Here is a 6,000-nt window from a genome sequence, read left to right as displayed (position 1 = left end):
GCAACTGGAAGCGATCGAAGCACATGCTAATGGGTGCGAGGGGCGGCCTGTCGCAGGCCGCTGCTACAAATGCCGCGACTGCGGCCGTATATCTCATACTAAACTTTCCGCGCGTCAGCACGGCAAATATCATGTCAAAACAACAAATCGCGACCCGGGGTACGAGGTCATCACCGAGGGTGACGAAAATTCACCTCCGCGCAAAATCGTGCGCACCGAGGAGTGGGACCGAGATCCAGCTCTAACTATCTCGGAATCTCCCATCCGCACTGACGACCGTCGGGCGCGACGCGAGGCCGACCGGGCCCATCGGGCACGCGTGAAGGCGAACATGATCGCAAGCGACCGCATTGCAGAGGAGGCCCGCCAGCTCTGGCGCAACAGACCAATGTAGGTTTAGAAATTCGTCGCGACCTCGAGGCCAAGAAGGCGACCGCTCGGCTTGAGCCCGGTAAACCTACACCGATCGCGACGCCTCAGATTGTGCCGCAACCGATAGCAACGTCTCCGCCTCAGATCGCGCCGCCACAGATCGCGACGCCTCAGACCGTGTCAACACCGATCGTGATATCTCCTATTGCGCCGTCACCGAAGACGACACCTGCGTCGGATATCGGCCCGAACATGCCGGCTGATTTTGATCACGTTTGGAGCAAGGGGGACGCCCCTCCTTCGCCGCCTGCGACTTCTCCAAATTCGTCGGCCGACATTCCCGTCGTTGCACCAATAGTCGTCGCGGAGACGCAGGCCGAAGCGGGCAGGTTCCAGCTGTTCAATAATCAAATCACGCAGGTGATACCCACCAGGAACATCGAAGAGGAGGAGCAGCGGCTGCTCGCCCTGGCTGACGCTGGTGTGCCGGAAGTCATTATAGGAACTAACGAACTGATAAGTGTTGGCACGGGCCAGCACGTCATACTTGTGCGCGACGAAGAGGTTGGCTCGGCGTCTACCCGTAGCCTGCATGTGACTTCACTTCACTTCACCTTCACTTGCACCGCGTGTCGGGTCCTCGCAGCCCACCACAGGATTAAATGGCCTCCCGCCGAGAAAGAGATCGCTCCGCGCCGTGTCGCAGTATTTGGCCTGAGACATCAGCATCCAACCCCGCACGGACCCGTCGCCACCTGGGGCCTGGACCGTCGGCCCAGTCCGTGCGTTCTGTGCGCCATCGACTGCAAATCCGCCAAGATCCCAAACGTGTGTTAGTGCTCTGTTTTTACGGTGTTCCGTTGGTTTCGGGGATCTGGTGGGGGTCGTTGAGGGCCGAGAGGAGGCTGATTCGGAGCACTCCGGATGAGTGCCTGCTCCCCTCGTCGGTTCTCTTCTCCTCGGAACGCCGTTTCCTGTAAATGTAATATTAATTGTAATTTGTACTATTTTCGGGTCTTCTACTTTCGGGCTTGCTTTTTGATTAGGCTTCTTTTTCATCCAATTTTCTTTAAATTCATTTCGCCTCATCGCCTTAAGCGTAGTAGGAGGCTGGGCGGGGGTTTTTGTGGCGAAAATTGTCTATATCTGGGGTGGGTTTGACCACAAAATGTCGGTCTCTTGGTGAAATTATATTATGTATTTCGGAATGGCCTTAAGCCGTTCTTTTCTCATTGTTTCTTTTTAGATGTACGTATTCCGGGACCGGGCAAGTGTTCTGCGGCGATGTTTCGGGATCTTTTCGGCTCAATTTCAATCTGACAGATTTTTGGCAGTTCTGTCAGATTCCAATTTTACGACCTGGGCAGGCCCCCGCGGTGTTGGCCACGCCACATCGCGGTGATATTAGCGATTTTTCGGCGCCTGTCCAGGCCATTTTTTTATATTTGAGACCCAACTTCTTTGATTTTGGGCGGTTTTGGTTCCGTCTCGTCGCCGGAGAATTCTCCAGCCCTGCTCGTGTTTACGCTCGTTTTTACGACGCCGTTCGCTGGCGCCGCCTCACTTCCGTATGAGCGTTTTCTCGGTGGTGCGGTTGAATCCGGTTTATTTTGTAGTAAATATCTCCGTATCGGTTTTATAGTCGTCATTTTTCGCGTTAATCTTAAAATATTATAGAACTTAATTCTATTTCTCGCGTATGAAGTCTTTATTTAGGGTTTTATCATTCGTCACGGTCGAATAATTTCGCGTGCTCTACTTTGTCCGCGGAGCGTATTACTGCTCGTCTCGCTTGACCAATCACCGCGTGCATTGACCGCATGAAAACTATAAATTTAGCGCAATCGCGCTCATTGGCAACTTGGCTCTGGCAGAGCCCCATTAGAAACTCTTTCTTGCTGCTTCTTCACCGTTTTAGGAATCGGACGCTGTAAATCGTACAGATCATGTAAGGAGACACGGGACACGGGACACGGGCCTCCTGGTCGTCTGACCCCGGGATCGCTGCAGTGATTTTTGACATCCCGCCCTCAGTGAGTCCCGGGTGCCGACGCACCCGGGGGCCGTGTAGTCGTCGGCCATGGGCTGCTGATAAGCTCATCACTTACAATCCTGTAAATATTGTCAATTTATCGTCTGTTTAAATTCAATCCTTTGATGATGCCATCTTAACGCTCTCGTCGCTGTAATTACTAATAGTAATAGTAATAGTATAGTATATCTTCTGTGCTATTTTTCCGTAATCTTACTCCGAGATGTCATTTCTGCTGACCATGAAAATCGCCTGTATTCAGTAACTCCTTTTTCGAACGAACACGCGGCCGTTTCATCTCCTTGACGTCGCCTCTGAATTTCGACTATTCGAGTTCGCGTCAACGACATTTCGAATTTGGCGCGCAGTCGTTGATTAACGACAACGCTCGTCGTTAACTATTTGACGCTCCGTCGTATAATTCATATCGTTGATTAACGACAACGCTCGTCGTTAACTATTTGACGCTCCGTCGTATAATTCTTATCGTTGATTAACGACCACGCTCGTCGTTAACTATTTGTCGCTCCGTCGTTAACATCTTAATATTCATTTGCTTCTATTTGACGTTCGGTCGTCTCCTTTGTATGCTACCGTACATTGACTGTACCAAGGCTTTGCAAGCCATGAAGGGCACATTCTTTTTATATATCGAAATGTAAATATTCAAGGTGTTTTGCGTGTGGACATGATGTCCCCTTGGCATCAAGAACGATGAACTTTGTATTATAAGAAAATATATATATTTAATAATTCGTACTACATTCCAATCAAACTTCGAATCTTGCGTTTATTTGATTCGCCGGCACTGGAAGGAAGGACGAGGATTTCTGTTGTTTTCCTGCTGCATCGAACCCATTTAGTTCTACGTGAGGATCGTTCCCCTATTGACCGTCGCTACGGACAACACTTATGCATACGACTAGTTTGACAGATCTGGCATGAGTCGCAATTAGCTCCTGAGATGATGGGGGACAGCTATGTGCGAGAGGGCACTTGGAATGGGGGTAGCCATATCCGCCGAGTAATCAACACTGCGAGTTTCGTCCGAGGAAAGCCCCTAAAGCGGATTACTCTGAGGAGAGCGGGTTGGGGGGTCTGTATTGGCCACACAGATTAAGGCTACGTGGAGTAGGGAGGCGACTGTTTGGAGGAGAGCGTACTGCTTAAGCGCCCTTTTTAGCGACATTTTTCAATAGAGGAACAGATTCTACATATTTTATACCATTTACTTTCCTGGGGAAGACAAGAGTCTCCTTGCCGTATTCACTACCCGAGTGCAGTCGACCCAGGCGGACCCGTGTAGCGAGCGCCCCGGCACAGCAGAGTGACTACGACTACGCTACCTATGGACAACGGCAGTCACTACCAGAATTACTATTTTATATGTTTACACTACAACCGCTACACCAACATCAATGATATTATCCCTTCCTTCTCAACCCTAAACCCTGATGAACAATTCGCCCTCCTCTTCTCTAATTATAACAATGATTCTGAAATAGGCAAAGTTGTATGTAACCTGGTAAATGATCTAGCTACCTTTCGTCACAACTCTAATTAAACACGGATACAGATACCGCTTTACTCTGGGTTGAGTGGACTATATAGATACACATGTATGTGTGTGTATATGTGTGTATGTGGATGTATACGTATATGTATGTATATTTGTATGTATGTATGTGTATGTATATGTATATATTCATTGTAAGTTTATATATAGGCTGTAGTTAATAAATGTCTAATACTCTTATCCTACTCCATTCATGATACTGTATATATGTTTATAGCCTATTCTCTGTTACATTAATTATGTTAAAATTTCCTTCTAAACTGCTCCATTATACTGTATTATTTTTGTTTTTTTTTCTATTCTCCATGTCTCTTGTTTGTCCTGTCCACTTTATTTAAAATGTCAATCCAATGATGTATATGTTGAACATTAAGGATCAATAAAGTTATTTTGAATTTGAATTTGAAGTGACAGCATGCTCATATTGCCGCGCGCGTTATGAATACGAGCGTTTTCCATAGGCCTACAGTGAAATTAGTTTTTTGGATGAAGTAAACTTTATCATAGATTTTCATTGAAGTTGTCGTATTAAAAAGTCATTGAATGTGATACACTTAATTGGTCTGTCGATCTTTTTGAACTACGTTAACCGGCCATATCTCACTCTAAAGTTTAAGGTAAAACAAATCGATCTGACGTATTTGTTCCAGCCTGCCACTGTTTGAGGCTCCAGTCTCACCGTAGGGTCCAGGGCACTAGGTGAACAGATCTGCATAATTAAAAGAGTAGTAGAATGAATAATGTAATATGTTTTCATTATTAGGCCCTATTATAAAAAAACTGGACCACGAGAGCACGGGACCTTTGGTCTTCTAGTTTTATAACTGTGTCCATATGATTAACGAACTGATGAGTAAACTCGTTAGTTTGTACCTGGTCCTGAATCCGTAAGCTTTTTCTCTTAGTTTTATGTCATCTTCTCTCAGGATTAAAATTATGAACGTTTGTAAGTCTTAAAATTCCCATCATCAATCTTTCGAAGATATTATTCAAGAGAGTTCTGATAAATGACAGTTTCATTAAAAGTTCACACTGACCAACATTGAGTCCATTTTTAGAAATTTTTTTCTTGTTAGAGGTTAATTCCACGTAGTTAATTCCTGTTTCTTACAGTTCAGTACAGTGCAACCACAGTTTTTTGTCCACAATCCAAGCTATTTTATTAAATAATCCGAATATTTACCTTCATGACTTTGAGAACTTGCATGACTTTCTAAACGTGTGATTTGTATTGGAAATCTGGGGCTTTAAATTAAATTTAGTTTCACTTTCTTGGGATATTGAATAATACGGACTGAATTGATAAACTGAACAAACTTATACTTTGATCCTAATTTATTCTCAATGGTACTATTTATTGATAATAAACGTTTATTTGAGTCACATCTTGAAAATTTGAAATAAGAAAAGAATCAGCAAATAAATCAGTTGCTGGCATCAATCCAAGTCCAAATCTGTAACTTCCCACAAGAAAACAATCTGATCCACCATATTTGTTCACTTCAATTGTGTTTTGACGAGGCGAAGTCAAATGTTTTGAGTCACTACAATCATCAAAAACTATGGATCAATTACCTTGATCTTTCGTATATATTTGAATCCCCTAAAGGCCCATATTAAGAAAAATTGGGTCAATCAGACTCAAGATGGCCTTCCTGTGACCTTTTTTAGTGCCCGAAAATGTCAATTTGTCAATTTTCCTACTGGTTTGCCATTTCTCATTGCAATTTGTGGTGGCTATTCTATGGAAAGGGATGTTTAATACCTGAGACAGTCAACCAATTATCACACAATTAGCGGCCATTTTGGTGTCATCAGTACTCATTCGTAGGAGGGAAGGTGTTTCCACATTATTGATACCTAAGCAAATTTTGTTACCTCAACACAATCAATTGGAAATTTGTAGCTCATAACGGGTTCTATGATTTTGGTGAGTTTCAAGGTCATTGGTTTTTGTATATGGACACCAGGGGGCGTTGAATAATACAATAACAGAGTCACATGTGACTGACTACCACTC

This window comes from Tubulanus polymorphus, chromosome 1 (genome assembly GCF_964204645.1).
Source record: "Tubulanus polymorphus chromosome 1, tnTubPoly1.2, whole genome shotgun sequence".
Lineage (NCBI taxonomy): Eukaryota > Metazoa > Nemertea > Palaeonemertea > Tubulaniformes > Tubulanidae > Tubulanus > Tubulanus polymorphus.
The sequence above is the reverse complement of the archived record's forward strand: the minus strand, read 5'-3'. Positions refer to the sequence as shown.